At 43.9% G+C, this 19,201-nt stretch overlaps 1 long non-coding RNA gene across 1 annotated transcript in view; it reads left to right on the top strand.

The window, feature by feature from the left end:
* LOC142071380 (uncharacterized) overlaps positions 1 to 10,664 on the top strand; it is a 31,359-nt gene extending 20,695 nt beyond the window's left edge. The window contains exons 2-3 of the long non-coding RNA XR_012667412.1: positions 5,698 to 5,805; positions 10,470 to 10,664. This is a non-coding gene — a long non-coding RNA (uncharacterized LOC142071380). The remainder of the gene's footprint in view (positions 1 to 5,697; positions 5,806 to 10,469) is intronic.
* The last annotated feature ends 8,537 nt before the right edge of the window (positions 10,665 to 19,201 follow it).

Raw genomic sequence — 19,201 nt, 5'->3', positions numbered from 1 at the left:
TATCTCTATATTTAGATGTTTGTATTTACGTGCAGTTGTAAAAAAAAAAAAGAGATATTGGATTCCGGCATATGAATTATATACTAACTGCTAATATATACACACATACACTCACACACACACAGAGAGAATGAGGTCTTATAACAGAAACTCATTCCACCAGAGTCAGTTTTTCAACAAACACATGGCCTGGCATGCGGAGCATGTTGTACTAAAAAGATTGAAGCTTGATTGTCGTATTTGGCATTCCTGATTGAACGGAGAACCTCAGTGCTCATTACTAATATTGGGGGGTGGGGATGGGAGAGGGGACACTGCCATGCAGAATGGATCTTGGTGTTGCGAGAGCAGTACCAAGCATGAGGAATGGCCAGTGCTGCTTTTCTTCGCTTTAACCCTTTATATCCTGCGGCTCTCTTCCAAGTCACAGCCCCTACATGAAATGCCAAAAGAAAACGAAGAAGTTTCTCATTCTAAATTATATCCAGTCAATTAATAATGAGTTAAACAGTTCTAAACAAATATAATTGGAGAAGACAGTCTTTTCAGTTTCAACAGCTTGATTGAATTTTACTAGGAGAAAGTAGGAGTTAGGCTTGAAACCCATGTCAGGCCAGGCTTGCAAGTTTTATACTCACCTTATTTTCATTGAAGTCACTGGGTGCCTGGTGTGTGCAGTGGCTGTAGGACAGTGTCCCTGTTGAGCAACCCCGGCTTCTCCACTACCACTAGAGCTGGTCAGGGATTTTCTGACAGAAAATGCTGATTTGTCAAACATGAAATGTATTGCAGAAATGTTTCTGGTTTGACAAGCTTTCATGAAATCATAGATTCATAGATTCTAAGGCCAGACGGGATCATTGTGATCATCAAGTCTGGCCTCCTGCATAGCACAGGCCAGAGAACTGCCCTCAAAATAATTTCTCGAGCAGATCTTTCAGAAAAACATCCAATCTTGATTGAAAAATTGTCAGTGATGGAGAATCCACCATGACCCTCGGTAAGTTGTTCCAGTGGTTAATTACCATCCCTGTAAAAATATACGCCTCATTTCCAGTCTGAATTTGTTTAGCTTCAACTTACAGCCATTGGATGGCGTTATACCTTGACTCAGCTAGGCTGCAGAGCCCATCATTAAATATTTGTTCACCATGTAGGTACTTACAGATTGTAATCAAATCACTTCCTGGCCTTCTCTTTGTGAAGCTAAACAGACTGAGCTCTTGGAATCGGTTACTATAAGGCATGTTTTCTAATCGTTTAATCATTCCCAGGTCTCTTCTCTGCACCCTTTTCAATTTGTCAACAGCCAAATCACAGCCAGATTACCTGGCAGTTTCCCTGATAGGCTGCTGGGGAGCCCAGGCTTCTGAGATCTATGGCCCTGGGACAACCCTGCCAGGAGGACGGCCCCAGTGCTGGAGACCTCAGGCTTTCACCGTCTGCCACTCCAGGGCAGTGTGTCTGAGTAGCTGTCGCAAAACTGACCAGAAACATGTCCATTTCTATCAGCAGCAGTCCTGGCTTCAGAAATGATTTGCTGGAAATTAAACAAAAAAAAAGTCAGTGAGGGGGGAGGGAGGTTTGGTTTGAATTGGAACCAAACCAAATTCTGAAATGAAAAAATGTCCTATAAGCCAGAAATTCCCAGTTTCATCCAGCTCTTGCCACCCCCCTTTCTTTTTTTTCCCTTAATTGCTGGACCATACCCCTGTTCATTCCAACTCCTATGAATCTGCACACCGTGTTTTGGCTATTCTTTATTTTACAGCATCCAAAAGCGTGTTGGGCCCTTTACAGAACACACACACACACCCCCCAGTGATGCAAAGCCAGCCATACACCTGGTTGAAACAGCTGGTAGATTGACTTTACAGAGGCTTTGCATGGTGCTGCTCCAAACAGCCAGAGCAAACCAATAAACTTGGCCCAAAAGTTTGCTGCCTTGATTAACATCAGTTTCACAATCACTAAATGTGACACCAGTGTCAGAGATTTTGGAATATTTTGCACTGTGCAAACCAAAAATAGTTTAATCTTGGATCAGGCTATATTAACACCCACAGAGTGAAAGATTTGTGAAGAGAATAGTACAGTCTCTTTGGAAAGTGGCTCAAAAATGCCTGCAAAAAATCTAGGTTGCTGATAGATCGACACTAATGGGTGTGTAGCCGAGAAAGAGTTGGTATGTGGTTTAGATTTATGCCGGATGAGAAACTTTCTTTGCTAACACAGCCTGTATCGTACCACAGTGGAGGCAACTTCAGGAATTGTGGGGATGAAGGGAGAAGAGCGCAAAGCAAAACTGGTTGGCCTGAGTTTTGATGGTGCAGCAGAGAATATGGTCTGTTCAAAAGGTGTGCAGGACAAGATTAGCTAATGTATTGTTATGTGTTCTCCACAGACTTCTTATTGTAATGTCGTGTGTTATCCACAAACTTATGCTTCCTGTTCTGGATCTTGATGAAAAAATCTCTCTTCAACCTCTTGTTGGTATCTCTCCGGGAACTGAACATTTCAGTGATGCTTCAGCTGCCCTGTGTGTATTGCTAGTCAGGCCAGATTATCGAAGGGGATAAGCTAATGTTATTATTTAGCTGCTGTTCGTTATTTGAAACATATTGCAGAAACTGAGTCAGGTGCTGGTTTAAAGCAAGTTAAGGTCTTTTTCAAGAGTTATAAACATTTGTGGGCCTATTTCATGATGAACTCGATCATTGTGACTTACCTTTCAAAGACAGTGTCTCTTGTTGTTTGAGCTTTTCCAAATACTAGGAAGTGCTATGCTGGAACTTCATCCTGTGGCCTGTATGTTCAAAAATGCAGGGATGGCAAACACGAAGGGGTAAACTTCTGAAAAATTAGATCAATATGCCTGAGGCTGCCCTGGAACATGTGGATACCAGATTGCAACGGCAGTCACCATTTGTGTGGTTCGAATGCTTTGACTCTGTACAGTGGTTTGATGATGAATAAGAATTGGCCCATTACAACAGAGTCCAAATTGATAATTAACTACTTTGCCTCAGTACTGAGTGAGGAGGAAAAGGAGAGTGCCCTATGTTAGTTGCTTCATCTGCAAAGATGGTTTTTGAGCATGGGGCTGTCTGCATTTCAAGATCTATTGGTAGAAATACCATCATCCTTGGTCGCTGCAGTGAAATAACATGATTTTTCCATAATGAACTTAATCACAATAAGCTAGATCCACAAAGGGACTTCGATATTGCAGTGCTCAGCGTTGCAGCCCCTAGTTTTTAAATGTCTTGGACTACATCCACAAAAGGATTTAGGGCCCTACTGAGCAGCAGCAGCTAATTGGGGGTTTTGAGGGTCTCAATGGTACCTAAATGTTAGATTTAGGCACCTAAAATGGCAGGTGCTTAAATCCTTTTGTGGATCTATCCCAGCAAGCCTACTTACATATGCACTCCAAGACTTGACAAAGCTATGAGCGAACGGTCCAAGTGTAGGCACTTTCTAGCTCCAGCTGGCTATTTTCTACTCAGATGAGTTATGTAGTCACAAGGAGCACTCAGCAGCAACAGCAGGCAGCATTAGTGGAGGATTAGACGAGTTTTAACAGTTTTACACCTCAGACATTGCAGGGCGGCTTCAGCCATCTTCAGGATGTGCCTTTGTGGAAAAACAACTTTAGAAAGGCAGAATGTGTTGCTGATCTGCCCCTGGCGTGGCCTTGTGGTAATTGTGAGTCATAAATTCCAGTTTCTTTCCCCTTTAAAATAAAAATTGACAAGACTGTTGCCCACCCACACAGCTGAGTTTAATAACAGTTTTTTTTTTAATCTTGCTTTTAGTCAAACCAAGTTATAAAATGGTTTGGTTGGGGCCAGAGACCGAGAGGTACAGCTTACCTGGATTCCTTTTGATTTAATGAATGTGAGTGCTGGGGAAGAGATCAGAATAAACCGTCGTAGCTGAAGGTCAGCAGAGGTGATGTAATAGGTATAGGCCTGGAGTAGCCAAGGTAGAGCTCTGACAGATCTGGAGAAGATCAGAGACCTGAAACAAGCTGTGATCAAAGAGTTTAGGAATGTCCAACTACCTGCTGGAAATGGGCCATCCTGATTATCACTACAAAAGTGTTTTTTTCTCTTGCTGATAATAGCCCACCTTAACTGATCACTCTCGTTATAGTGGGTATGGCAACACCTATTTTTTCATGTTCTCTGTGTGTGTATATATATATATATATCTCCTCCTACTGTATTTTCCACTGCATGCATCTGATGAAGTGGGTTTTAGCCCACGAAAGTTTATGCTTAAATAAATTTGTCAATCTCTATGGTGCCACAAGTACTCCTTGGGGTTTTTTTGTGCTGATATAGACTAACACAGCTACCACTCTGATACCTGAGGAGTGTAGGTGAGGTGAAGAGGTGAGGCACTTACTCATCTGCTTTTACTGATACAGTGGGCATTTTTCAGGAGAAGTGGACAGGGCCCATCATAGAGGTTCAGATGGAGTTGAACATGAGAATACCTGTAGACTCATGGTCTGATGCGTAGTTCTTTCTCTGTTTAGCCTCTGGCTCTGAACATTTTGGACATCACCTCCATTTGGCTTCTATCATTTGGTCTAAAAAGCTGGCTTTGCTTTATGGCTCTGTGCGTTCAGTTTCATCAGCTAGTAGTAAGTATTTGGTGCCAAGTAATTGGCTTTGAATACTCCACTCTGAACCGCTAGGTCTCTGCACTGGGCCTATTTCTTGAAACTCTCTCCACAACTTTGATATTGAGACGATGGCAGCAGACATCGGTGGATTACTACATTTGTGCTGGAGCAGGTAGCTAGCGCTATGTTCTCCATTTATGAGAGCTAGGTCTTTATAGCCAGCGCTGGAAAGGTGGCACTATTCCATGACTGCTGAGCAGCTGGTTCCAAGTGCTTAGCTCAGGGTAGCTGGCCTTATGGCCAGAACAGCCAGCTTCATACGTTTGCTCTCTGCCTCTGCTCCCTGAGCTTCTCGAACCTCAGTAGGCCCACAATAGTTGACTCTGCTCCATGAACTCCAATGTTCACCCTAAGCAGCCAGCTTTAAGCACCAACCAGCCTATCCCCGAGTGAACAGCTCAGAACAGTTGGCTCTCTCCAGCAGCTGGCTTTATACTTTCAGCTCCCAAATGACCAGCTCTGTGCATTTGACTTTGAGCATCTGCCTCTGGGTATTCTGGACAGCTTGCTCTGTACTATTTAACTTGCAGCTCCATTTAAGCTGTGCTTCTTAAATACCTCCCAAGAGCCACTACTGAAGTGGAGTTGGAGTGGGATTGACGTCTGATATGAAAATCCCTCCTCCACTGAACCTCATTCCTCTCCTTGCATGTGTCTGCCAAAAAATAAATTAACCCCGATCTCCCCAATGAAATATGCATATAAATATGCCCCCCAAAATGTGTGGTGCCTGACCATATTATAGTAATGAGCACAGTAAAACCCAGGAATCAAAAAGGTGCTTTCAGTGACCCTGACAGAGATGATACCCCATTCGGGAAATTAGTATACAGAATAGGTCTAGACAAGATTCAGGTGGGCTTTTGTTACGGGTGTTTCACATCTTTGGAAAGTGTGCTACAGCTCTACTCCTTTAAAATATTTAGCATGCTTGATAAACATTTGCGGTTCATAGATAGTGCATGTTTATATATACTTACACTATTCCAATCTCTTAATAGAAATTACAGTTAGCAACTGAAGAAGACTGGTCTTGTGGTTAAGGCAGTGGACTCGGAAGATTGGGATTCACTTCCTAGCTCAGCCACGGACTTGCTGTCTGACTCTGGGTAAGTCACTTAACCTCCCTGTGCCTCAGTTGCCCATTTGTAGGATGGAGTAACACTTCCTTTCTATACTGAAGGTGATGGGAATGCTCACAGTCCTCTCAGGATCAGGCCCTTACTTCTTTTAAACTTTCCCTGGAGGTCAGTCACTCCTGCCTCTTAATTATTACAATACAATAGCGTTTTGAGACAATTTGGGAGTAAATGCCTGATGCTTAAGTGGAATGGACATGCAAGTAGAGACAACTAATGATTATGAATATTATTGCTTATATTACAGTAACACCTAGGAACCCTTACTGAGATTGGGACCTGCTATGCTAGGCACCGTACATACATATAATAAGATTTATTATTATTATCATAACACCTAGGGGGCCTAATGATGGACCCAGCCCGATTGTGCTAAGCGCTGTAAAAACACAGTACAAAAAGACAGTCCCTGATCCAAAAAGCTTATTATCCAAATAGACCATACAGAAAAAGGAAATATTATTATTATTATTATTGTTATTTTAGAGATGTAAGCAGGGTCTGAATGAATGCTTCCCTGACAGCTAGCTGGGAGGGGAAGAGACTCTGGGTGTGGTTATGTAAATACAGTTTTCTCCTGCTTTGCTTAGATTTACTTAGATATTCAGCAGCTGGAGCGGTGTTTTGCACATTGTAATCAACTTGGCTGGTGTTGGGTCACAAATCACGTTAGTACTGAATGCAGGGGTAGTGAAATGCTGTTGTCAATGTTGTGATTATTGTGGGAATGCAGGAAAGCAGGACTGTGCTTAACCAGTTCCATATGGGGAGGGGGTGGGTCACCCTTAGCAGAGAGGACCTCATTGAGCCAGGGGCTTGACTGCCAAAGTCCTGTGAAAGTAAGAGGGATGGGAATCCTGGTCAGGAGACTGCACAACTCTTTGTTTCCCACAGGGGTCCTCTGTAGATGGGCTTAACCTGTTCTTCCCCACTGTTCAAAGAATAGCGCTAAATAGGCTTCATTAGGAGCCTCTTTGGTATTTTCATTGCTCAATCAGAGCTGAAACCAGTTGTGGTAGGACTGTGTTTCTGCCCTGCCTGCTAAGAGCTAAAATCACTGAGAGCTGAAATCACTTGAGATGGGGAAGTGTTTCTGCTCAGCTTGCAAAAGAGCTGAAAATCACGGAGAGACTGATGGGGAGAGGTCACAGCAGAGAGGCAGAAGGTGATTGGCAGTCAGCTGGCGAATGTGTGACCAGTAGGGCAGCAGTGAAGAGGCACGATGCATGGCCAGCAGGGTGGCAGCAGAGAGGCGTGATGTGCAGCCAGTAGGGTGGCGACAGAGAGGCGTGACGTGCAGCCAGCAGGGCAGCAGCAGTGGAGAGGAGCAATGAGCAGCCAGCTGGGTGGCTGGTGGAGGAGTGCAACAAGAGCGGTGAGCGGGTGGCCGGTGAGCAGCCAGCGGAGTGAGTAAGATGCCTCTTTGTCTCCCCACCCCGGGTGGGGAGGTGAACTCTGCAGATGCACCTCTGAACTTTGGGTCTGCACTGACCAAGGACAGCAACTGTGGGTGGGGTGCAGAAAAGGGTCGGGCATGTGAAAAGGACTTTTGGGTTGCTGGACTTAAGAGCCTGAGGGGAAAAGGGCACTGCCCAACCTACTTGGGGGTGGGTCTTTTACTTTTGGTTTATGTTTATGAATGCTGTTTGCAGTGTTTTCCCAAATTAACACCCAGCTACTTCCCTCCCTTTATTAAAAGTTTCTTTTCTACACTCAGACTCTGTGCTTGCGAGTGGGGAAGTATTACCTCTCAGAGGCGCCCGGGGTGGTGTGTAATTTTCCCAGGTTACTGGGTGGGGGCTCGAGCTGGTTCTGTGTTCTGTCAATGGAAAGAAACCCCTAGATATTGAACCCGGCCTGGTTGCTGCTGGCTCCACCTGGCAGAAGGATTACACAGATAAAGAACTGAGGCACAGAGAAGTTAGATAAAAGCATAAAATACTCTTGCTGAAAGGATGCAATGTTAGCTTTTTTTCTTAAAATCCAGAATTCTAACACACAAGCACCAAACACAGAGAGAAAGAAAGCAGGCTGCTCTCTTTGGCAGGGAGGCATGGCTCACCACACCTTGCTCTAGGATAGCTCTTTGCAGACTGGCTCTGTCTAATCACACACTTCCCTACAGTGCTTATTAGTCTTCAAGCAAGGCCAGAAAACCCCTTCCACTTAAAGTGGTAGCTTGTAACTTTCACACTGTTTTCAGTACACCACACAGGCAACTTGCTCAAGATCACAGAGAAAATTTGAAGTAGACCCAGGATCTGAACCCAGATCTCCTGCATCCTAGTATGGTGCCTTAACAAGATTATCCTTTCTCTCTCTCGGTGAAGATGATTTTCCATTAAAAGATGTATTTGTTTGTGATATCTGATCTCCATCAAAGAGGAGAAAAGACTTTTGTCAGCATAAGATAAAGGGTGCATTGGCAGAGCAATGTCTGGGAAAAGAAGAAAGGGAAGCCTGAATAGCCTTCCTTCACTATGTCTGTCACTAGCCACTGTTATTACTACCTCATTGTCCAGTGAATGGGAGATTTACCCAAAACTCTCTATCTCAAAGCTCTTTAGCAGCCTACATAATGCAGCATCTGCATAATACATCAGCCTTAATAAAACCAGCGGAGACAGTGTCAACATAGCCACTTAATAACAGATCTGTGGATAAACGCTTGACTGTATACGTGTGTGTGTGAGTTTAATGGGTACCATGCCAAAAAGCAGCTGTGTCATCTATTTGGCAGTGACTTCTGAAAACAAGTAGCGTGCTGCATCTCTGACTCTCGCAACCATTGCACAGCAGCTAGCTTGCTATCAAAGCTCTAAGAGAGAAGATCATTGCCTGGCTAATCACCCAGCTTTATTACTGCTGACTAGAGCTGTGTGGATAGCATTGTTCATATAAATTTGAATTTTGTGATTGTTTAAATTATTTTTAAATATGATTTTGTTCCAACTATGGAACCAGGCTGATAATTCAATGAGTGTGTTTGTGCACAATTTAATTAATAAATTTGCAATCTTTCTTGAAGAATCTATTTTTAAAAAATCTACCAGCTGTATTGAAGTCAATGGAGCAGCACTCATTTACCCCAAGAGAGACATCAGCCCAGTGAGGCTATGTCTACACTACAGACCGTATCGAGGGACAACTGAATCGCTGCAGCTGCTATAACGTCTCCTGTAAAGCTGCTCTATGCCAGAGGGAGAGAGCTCTCCGGCCGGCGTAATTAAGGCACTCCCAATGAGGGGCGGTGTTTTTTTCACACCCCTGACTGACAAAAGTTTTACCGACAAAAGTGCAAATGTAGACAAAGCCTGAGTCATTGGAACAGGTTATCCATCTGTTAGTTGAGGTTTGTCTAGCCTAGGGAAAAAGGTGCAATTTAAAACTGAGTTAACTAACGAGTTTTGAAACTCCATGTAGCACTGAGCATAGACACAATTTCACACCTTTAAAATCATGGTCATGGTCATGGTCATGTTGTAACCTAGACTTTCCTGGAATCATCCTTCTCGCAGTTAAATCCAAGTAAAAGGTGCTAATCCTGTATCTACATGAGGGAAAAGGTCATGGTTTGGTGAGTGTTTGCTAATCTGTGGTAGTGAAACCTGAGCTAACCTTGACCTCTTTTCCTAAGCTAGACAAACTCTCAGGCTTACTTAATGTTATAAAATCACTCTCAGATCTTCAGGTGAAACGTATTATACGGCGCTGCTCGGAAATTACCATCAAAACTGTTTTATGATAGAAAATTGGGGTTTTGACTTATCTTAATTCTTCATGAAAAGAAGGCTTTGCCACAGAACATTTTGATTTTTCATCAGAAAACGGAACCTCTGAAAATCAAAATACTTTGTCTGCACAATGAAATATTTTGGTTTGACTATGTTGCTTCAGTGCCTCAGAGTTGTGGTTTGGTTACTTCATGTCCCCATTCTCCTCTATGGGTTGGACTTAATCTCCCACAAAGCATCATGGCCAAGGGACTCCCATGATGCATTGCCTCTTCTCAGCAAGAGGGAAGACTGGGGTGCATCATGGAAGATGTAGTGTGACCAGGGATCCCAGCCTATCTAGAAGAATGGAAGTATGGGGCACCTAAACTACAACTCCCATGAAGCACACAACAGCATTTCCAAATTGAAATATTTCAGATTTTGTACTGCCACCCACCACAGTGGAATCTTAGCTCCTTCTATGCAAACTAGATTGACAATAGCAAGGCCCCTGGTAAATTTCATGGAGACTCTGGTTCTTTACTCTGGTAGGTTTAGGGAAAGTTCTGCTACAGAGATCTCACCAATTTCAGCTTCATTCTGCAAAAATGTGCACATTCTAAGATTTCTATCTCCCTTATTTATTGTGATGATAAAGCCATCACCTTGTAAACAGAGTATCAACACATCTTTCAACCCTCACTTACAGAAAATTGTCTCTAGCCAAAACAAAAATAGCAACTGCAAATTTGAGAACTCTCCCCTTCCCTCACCCCATTCCCTTCAGCAGTGGGTAAATTGTGACCACTTACATTGAGCAAGGTGGGTATTTTTAGAGTGCTCTGTGTCCAAGTGTTAATTTAAATTGCATTAAACACAGGCAATTTCTCCTTTTTTTTTCTTTTTTAAAAAACCTAGGAAATGCCTCAATGCAACATATAATGACAGAGTTTAAATCACAGAAAAGTCAAGAAATGTAAAAGCTGATGGTCCAACAGCACAGTAAAGGCACCATTGTTGCAAGGACACAACGCTTGCCAACTCCTGTTCTTCTGGATAATTCTGTAGCAGCACTTTGTGATTCAAAGCCCTGCACCGACACTCCTTAACCAATCCTCACAACACCCCTTGCAGGTAAGCGGGAATGTATTGTTATCCTCAGTTTGCTGATGGGAAGGTGGAACAAATTCCTGATGATCACTCATGAAATAAGTGGCAGGGCCAATATTAGTACTCAGGATCTGCTGATTCCCAAGCATGCGCACATTCCTCCAGGCGACAATGCACCCTATAAAATATAAAGGAGCTGGCTGAATTAAATGTTGTTGTTGGATGTTAATATCAACTTTTTCATTCCTGGCTTTTTGTGATTTTAACTGTGTTGCATTAACATGGATCTAGAGCCCTCTCTTTTTTTTTTTTTTTTTTTTTTTTTTGCATTTCTCTGGGATAGATGATTTATAGGACAAGCACAAAAGTGTCCTCAGTTCAGTGGGGTGACATCTGGCAAGTCTAATTATGCAGCTTTCCTGGAGAAAGCTGTTCTGGAAAAAAACCCAAACCCTGCTGCTGGCAGGCATCTGCAAAGTAGGGGGATGTTTTCTGGTCGACAGTGACATAAGAATTTCCAAGATGAAGGAACCTTCTCAGTTCTGCCCACCTACCAGAACTTCACAATAACATTCCAGCCTGATTTCCTACGATGCCAGCCTGGAAAATCTGAAGGGAGTGCGGATAGATGGAGCTGCTAGTTCAATGCCCCGTAAATCACAATGCGGCAAGGAAACAGGGGAGGGAACAGCCAATACAAACCATCCTTGTCCTGTTTCCTTAGCAGTCTCTCCTCTAAAGCATGACTTGGAGGTGAGCATGATGGAAATGCTATTATTACCAGACTCCAACAAGAAAGGCCTGCTAGTGTGACTCCGCCAGCTACTTGTGCTGCAGCAGCCAACTTAAATGACAATAAAATAAAATACTTGGCAGCCCTGAATCTTCTCCTTTTGCCTATTGGTTTCTGAAAACAGAAAGCAAGGCCTGAGTGCTGGACTCCTGCTCCTTGTGGCACCATCTGTTTGAAAGACATTTTTCACATAATCTGGGAATATTGTCTTTAGCTCTGACAAAAAAGTCTCAGCTCCAGTGTGGCTGAAGACAAAGGGGCCTCCTCTTTTGTTTGATAAAATCCACATTCCTAATGAAATACAGAAACTTGGATTACAGGGAGCTCAGTGGATCTTCCATTGTTGCAACTCCACTGACTTTTGTTTGAGCAGTACCTGTTTTACGCTGGCAAAAGTCAAATCAGAATCAGGCCCAGGATGTCATATGTGGGAGGAAGGATGGTCTTGTGGTTAAGGCACTAGCATGGGACTTGGGAGATTTGAGTTCATGTCCAAGCTCGTCTACAGACCTGCTGTGTGACCTTGTGAAAGCCATTTAATCTCTCCGTGCCTCAGTTTCCCATCTGTAAAATGGGGATAATACTCCCTTTGCCATTTGTGTCTGTTTTTAATGTAAGCTCTTCAGGGCAGAGACTGTCTCTTATTGTTTGTATGTAATGCACAACGGGGCCCTGATTAATGTTGTTGCTAGGTGTTACTGTAATATAAATATAACAATAATAAAATGGGCAAGATTCTGAGCAGTGCAGAGCACCTGTAACACCTACTGATCTCAGGGGAAGCTTTGCCCAAGTAAAGCCAGAAGCTGGGACTGGATGGTAGGGGATTGATCACACAATAATTGCCCTCCGAAGCATCTGGCATTGGCCACTGTCAGAAGACAGGATATTGGGCTAGCTGGACTCAGTATGGCCATTCTTATGTAAAGACTGCAGGATTTTGGCCTGATGAATGTCCCCATAGTTAGAACTGAGTGAGGATGTCCGGGTTTGGCTCCAGGTTATCAGTGTGACATGCAGTTCCAGCTGTTTATAAATGTATGGCACCAAACCCTGCAACCTGTACTCATAGGAGTTTTGAACGGAGCCCCCTGATCCTGAAGAATCTTTGCTGATGGCAGCACAGACACCAGGACTGTGTCTGGTCCAGGAAGCACAAGGGGGTGTTTACTTATAATCGCACCCAGCTTTCTGTACCTGTTCAGATGCCAGTTATGATCTAGCCTCTAGGATCTGACCTGGAGAGGTGATGAGCATCAGCAATTCAATCAGAGGTGTGGGTGCTCTTCATCTGTCTAGAACAGGGGTTCCCAAACTTGAGTCGCAGCTTGTTCAGGGTAAGCCCCTGGTGGGCCGCGAGATGCTTTGTTTACCTGAACATCCGCAGGTACGGCCAGTCGCACCTTCTATTGGCCGGGAACTGCGAACCACGGCCATTGGGAGCTGTGAGCAGCCGTACCTGCGGACGCTCAGGTAAACAAAGCGTCTTGTGGCCCACCAGGGGCTTACCCTGAACAAGCCACGAACCAAGTTTGGGAACCCCTTGTCTAGAAGAAGCCCTGAGGGTCTGATCCAATGCTCAGCGAACTCTGTGTGAGTATATCTGCTGACTTCAGAAGTGATTGGATTGGCCCCTTTATTGCATAGACTTGTGTCCCTGTTATTTCATACCTCATTTCCTTCAGTCTGTTTGGATGAAGACCGTCCAGTTCTAGTGATTTACTGCACTTGAGCTTCTCAGTTTACTCCATAGATTTTTCTTTAGAAACATCAATTTCTCTCAAAACCACCTTCTCATTCAGCCATAATAATTTCCTTGGAACAGGCATTTCCCCATCATCTCCAGTAAAGAATGATGCAAAAAACAACTCCCAAAACAAAAAACAGCCCTTCTCTGCTACTTTACTATCTTCTTTAACTGACCTACCTGCTTTTCCTTGCTTCTTCCATGTGGATGATTCACAATTACACAAGCAACCTTGTTTTCTCCTCATTGCTCAATGTGTGGCCCCAGGCCTTATTTACTGCACATAATTCAAGCCCTGCTCTGCAGAGTTATTCATTCCCTCCCAGGCTTTTCTATGATGCTCATAACTCTAATATCTGAGTGCTTCACAACTATTAATTAATTGCTTTTCACAAAACCTTGTGAGATGAGAGTCAAGTACTGTCCCTGTTTTATTGATGGGGCACTGAGGCACAGAGACAAAAGTATTCATTATTTTTGGGTGCCCAATCTGAGATGATGAGGACCTGATTTTTCAGAGTAGTTAGTACATAGCACTTACCTGTCCAAAGCACAGCTCCCATTGACTTCAGTTGCCACTGTCTGAACTCAGCACTTCTGCAAATCAGACTCAAGTCAGGCACCCAGAAGATGAGGCACACACAACCAGTGACATCTCTGAGAAGTTTGGTTTTAAGTGACTTGACTAGCATCACACAGGAACTGTGTGGCAGAGGCAGGGATCAAGTCAAGTTCTCCAGAGCAGCATTCAACCATCTCAGTTATGAGCTCATCCTTTCTTATCCTGCCTCATTTACTATACACCATCCAACAGCTGCAGCAAATGGGGCAGGGGTCCTACAGATGACAGAAGGAAAAGACTGGAAACCTTCTTTTGCTTGTTCTTGTAGGTTTATTGGTGGCCATTCCATGGCCAATATCCTTTTAACGTGCTGAATAGATTTTACTCCGAATGCAGTAGCTCTGAAATAACAGCAGTTCACTAACTTCCCTCTGCATGTAACTGAAAACATGTGGTTTGCCACATTCTGTCCCTGAAGTTGGGTTTTGCTCTGTGGCTAACAAAGTGACAAAGGAAATAGTGGCCATATTTTAGTCACTCTCCTCCACCCTGGGGGTGAGTGGTGCCCCTCTAGTTGACATATTGGAATGGCTTAGGCAAATTGTTTAAAGGCTGACTCGTTAACAGGCACTTGCAATGATAGATCAAGCCAGGTGTCTTTGCAGAACCCAAAATGTGGGGTTTAGACAGATGGGGCCCTGGAGTGGAAATGAGCATGTGGTGTCTCAGAAGAAATGGCATCTAAACTAGAGATTGGCCTGAACCACAACTCTAGTAGCAGCCGTGTTAGTCTGTATCCGCAAAAAGAACAGGAGGACTTGTGGCACCTTAGAGACCAACAAATTTATTTGAGCATAAGCTTTTGTGAGCTACAGCTCACTTCATTGGATGCCACCCTAGATATGAATCCCTGCAAGCCTTCCAAGTGGCTCCTTGCTCTGACCAAAGCCCTGGATATCTGACCACCCTCTTTGGGAAGTCATATCTGGATGTCAGCTTTGACCGCAGCCTCCTTAAAGGGTCTAGCTAATAGCTCACACTTCGGGGAAGTTTGGCTGTGGCTCCAAACTTTGAGGCTCAGTCCTATTTTCATTTGAAACAGAACTCAGCTGCTCAGCTGTAGAGCAGAAGCACTCCATGGCCAGTGTACATGCAAAATGTGAAGTGTTAACAGCTGCTAATGTGCTGCAGTTCTGATTTTGAGTTCAGAGCATTGTGTGTAAAAAAAAAAAAATTGCCATTAGCAGTTGATAACAAGTGAATATTTCAGCATTTTCTCATTTTACATAATGGAACAGGTCTGGTGAACTGGGAAGGGCTCCATGCAGTGACATCATCAGGTTGATACGTAGCAGAGAACAGATGCATTAATTTATAGTACATTTTATTAAGTGAAACAGATTTACTAAGTGAAAATATAACTATCAGGGTTACAATTATAAAAGCACTTAACTCAGAAAACCAGATGCAGGACTCATGTTTAAGTTGCGAGGACCTGAGAGTGCACCCAGAGCTTCCTGTTTCTATGGTCCTCTCCTTTCCGTATTTTAAAGGCATTCAGTTCCCTGTGTCTCTGCGGATGGGTGGCAAAGCGGGGAATAGCTATAAAGGTTTTGTAGCACTGTCCTTTGGAGAGGTGAACATCTGCAGCGCTCCCACCGAAGAACCACTTACCACTCTTGTACGCTAACAGTGGATGTCACGGAGATAAACTTTCAAAACCAGCCGAAGAGCTGTCAGTTGTAGAGATATCCCAAAATATCTGATTTGACCACGAAAGCAGCATGAGACTCTAAGGATGTGGACTCTTACGTAGGTTCACACCTTCAAAATACAGTGGGTATGGCGGCCCGGCACAAGGCCAGCTCATTATCAGGCTATGCCAACTTGGGCTGTGATATTTGGTCCTGAAAGAGGATTGGGTCTGTTTTGAATAGGAGCCCTGCAAGGAAAATGCAGGGTGCTACAGAATGTGGGTTTGATGGTGCTGTGGGTGGCACTTTTCCCCTGAGTCAGTGTGCTGGCGAGAATGATTGTGAGGCTAGAGGTGCTTTAGGATGAGCATTTCTGTGAAAGCGAGGCCCTGCCCACTTGTAACCTTTGACAATAGCCAGAACTCAGGGAGTATTATCTGTAGGAAAGGGGACTTGCTAGCAGCACAGGAGTTTGGAAGTTGGATCTGGAGCAGGTTGCACTGGGGAAATGAAGTCAAACATGACGGTGGGTGCCCCTCAGATGGGGAAGTGGGTGCCCCTCAGATGGGGAACCTATGTAATGGGACTGGGGGGGGGTGTCTATGGCAGGGTTTTGCTGTTGGGTTAGCTATACTGGGGGGGGAGGGATAGCTCAGTGGTTTGAGCATTGGCCTGCTAAACCCAAGGTTGTGAGTTCAATCCTTGAGGGGGCCATTTGGGATCTGGTACAAAAATTGGGGATTGGCCCTGCTTTGAGCAGGGGGTTGGACTAGATGATCTCCTGAGGTCTCTTCCAACCCTGATATTCTATGATTCTATCAGCAGTTACTGGAACCCTGCAAGGAGGTAAAGATTCACTGTGGCCGGGTACAAGCAGGTGGGAATGGGTGTTTGATCAGAGGAACTCTGGGAACAGCCAAACCTGGGACAGGGGAGGGGGAAGGGTTGGGCCAGAATGTATATTGTGCTCCTGTTAGTTACCCCTGTTAAGGAAGACAGTTTCCAGGAAGGACAAAAATCTGACCATGTACAGTGGAGACTTTGGAGCAGGGAGGGAATATCACCTGCTTATAGGAGGCCTAACCCTTCTCTCTCATGCCTGCCCGTAGTGGCATTGTCCCTTGTCACTAGTCTTCTTTTATTTTCCTCCCTACACCTGTCTCCAATAAAGGGTCAATATGCTGCTCCCTCAGTCATATGAGTTTCCCATGGGGATTTGGCTCCAAGGCTCTATTCTCATCTTTTCCTTTCCTTTCTTTTTTCCCCTTTACATTCTGATTCCTTCCCCCACTTTTATTTTCAGTCTTTCCCTGCTTTTCCTCAGCGACTAGAGGAGACAGTACCCTGGAATGCAGTGACAGTGGAAAGGACTAGAACTCACGGTAGATAGCCAGGTGAACGTGGGCTCCCAGCATGGTGCTGTAGGTTAGGGCGTGAATGTGATTCTTGGATCCATAAGCAGGGGAATATCGAGTCCGAGGGAAGTGTGATTTAGTTGGGGATTGGTCCTGCTTTGAGCAGGGGGTTGGACTAGATGACCTCCTGAGGTCCCTTCCAACCCTGATATTCTATGATTCTATTACCTCTGTAAACGGCATAGTGAGACCGTTACTGGAATATTGTGTCCCTTTCTGGTGTCCACACTTCAAAAAGGATGTTGAAATATTGAAACGGGGTCAGAAAAGAGCTCTCTGAATGATTCAAGGCCTGGAAAACATACCTTTTAGTGGGAGGCTTTAGAAGTTATTTAGTTTACCCAAGAGAAGGTTAAGAAGTGATTTAATCATGGTCTATAAGTATGTGCCTAGGCAGAAGATATCTGATATTAGAGAACTCTTTAATTTACAAGACAAAGGCATAACAAGATACAATGACTGGACGTTGAAGCTAGACAACTTCTGAGATTATTATAACCTTAAAATTGTGCCTTATGTATCCACTGGAACAGCTTATCTCAAGATGTGATGGATTCTCCATCACTTAAAGTCTTTAAATCAAGTCTGGATGTCTTTCTGAAAGTGTGCTCTAGCTCAAGCACAAGATATGGGCTTGGTGCGGAAAATGTAGGGTGAAATTCTATGACTTGTGTTATGCAGGAGGTCAGATCTAGCTGACCATAATGGTCCCTTCTGGCTTTAAAAACCTATGAGCTTCTCTTCTTTTGCATTTCTGGGGAATCATGATGAACACTTGGTAGGGGCAGAAGGCTGGATCTGATTTGGATCAAGGGGACAGGTTAGAATGGAATGATAAAAGCATACAAAAGAAAAAAAGAGTTGCCAGATTGCTGAATTCTGAAAGAAAAACAAACACAATAAAGCGATACCTCCACTTCTTGGACCAGCTCCTGCTCCAAACCACCTATCATATCTCATTAGAACAATGTGGAGCACTTTGGCAAAGAGGTGCCAGCCTGGTATCTGTTTTCAAAGAAAACAGCTGGGAGTTTACTTGGAGATGAAAAAAAAAATTAGAGCTTTTTATAAAAACCAGAGAGGAGAATTCCTCACTGCAGAGCAATTGTTTTATTTTAAATATTCTTTTAAAGAATCCATTTTCCTCCCCTTTCTTACAGGCTAGGGATATGTTACAACGTACATCTTGAACCGGGCTTTGCAGCATTAGGATTTCCAGTGGCATTTGGTTTTGATAAATCCCCATCCCCCTACCCCGCCCTTCGCCTTGAAGCAGTTTGTTCTCTTGGCAGGCGTACAGAGACTGGCAATTGTAACTCACTTGTTGTTGCCAGCAATAAGGAAGGCTTGAGGTTCTCTCTTTCAGCTGTGGCACGTTTGGAACCAGAGCAGTGAAAAGAGGAGGGAAGGGGGAAGTGTGTGTGTGGGGGGGTCTAAATCTGTTCTCTTCTCTCCTGTAAATTACAACCCTGCTTTTTTAATTTCCTTTCCCAGCACAATGTTATTCATTCGCTTCCAAAATAAACAGGGAGCTTAGAGACTGAACAGCTTGGGAGAACAAACTGTCCTCTTTTTCACAGTCTTTACCTGTCAAGAGTCTGATTAAACACATATATCCTGATGGCAAGTATCAAAAGGTACGGTGGCCCACAAGGAGTTTGGCTGTCCCGAAGGGGGACGTGACACAGCGTTGATCCTTCAACCACGTCTTTGGAGAACTGGGGTGTTCTTGTTTGGTTCAGAGCCTGAATGGGGCTAAAAATATTGATTTTTCTAAGGGGTCTGGACTTTAAACACAAAATCTTAAGGGCTTGATTGGAAGAGATTGTGTAAAGAAAGACTTCCTAGTCACATAAGCCTTTTGAGGGCTCTACTTTGGGATGATAGATGGTTTCCTTCAAGGAAGGTGACTTTTTGGAGATTTAAGCCCTTTATTGTGGAACAGACAATCTGAATCCTGTGTTAAGAATACACAAGTGTGTTTCCCTTCTCCTTTGGTACTGTGGGCCAGATTAGTTCCAGGTGTAAATTGACTGACCTGGTAGAATTACACCAGGAAGGTCTTTGACCCTACATTTCTTGATTAGGGAATCAGATGTCCCTCTCCTATATGTCACACTTTCCCAATAGTTTTTAATATTTTTTTAAGGAGATAGCCTGGTCTAGACTGGAAGCTAAAAGCGGAACATTTGTTTTGCACACGTTACCTATTGTTTAACACCTTGACTGAGTGCACGGGTGGTCCTATACAAATAATAATACAATTAATAAAACATGGTTTATGGAAGCAGATTAGGAAGTGTGAGTTTTAGATTATGCTCATGGCTGT

The sequence above is a fragment of the Caretta caretta genome, chromosome 3, assembly GCF_965140235.1.
Source record: "Caretta caretta isolate rCarCar2 chromosome 3, rCarCar1.hap1, whole genome shotgun sequence".
NCBI lineage: Eukaryota > Metazoa > Chordata > Testudines > Cheloniidae > Caretta > Caretta caretta.
The sequence above is the reverse complement of the archived record's forward strand: the minus strand, read 5'-3'. Positions and strand labels throughout refer to the sequence as shown.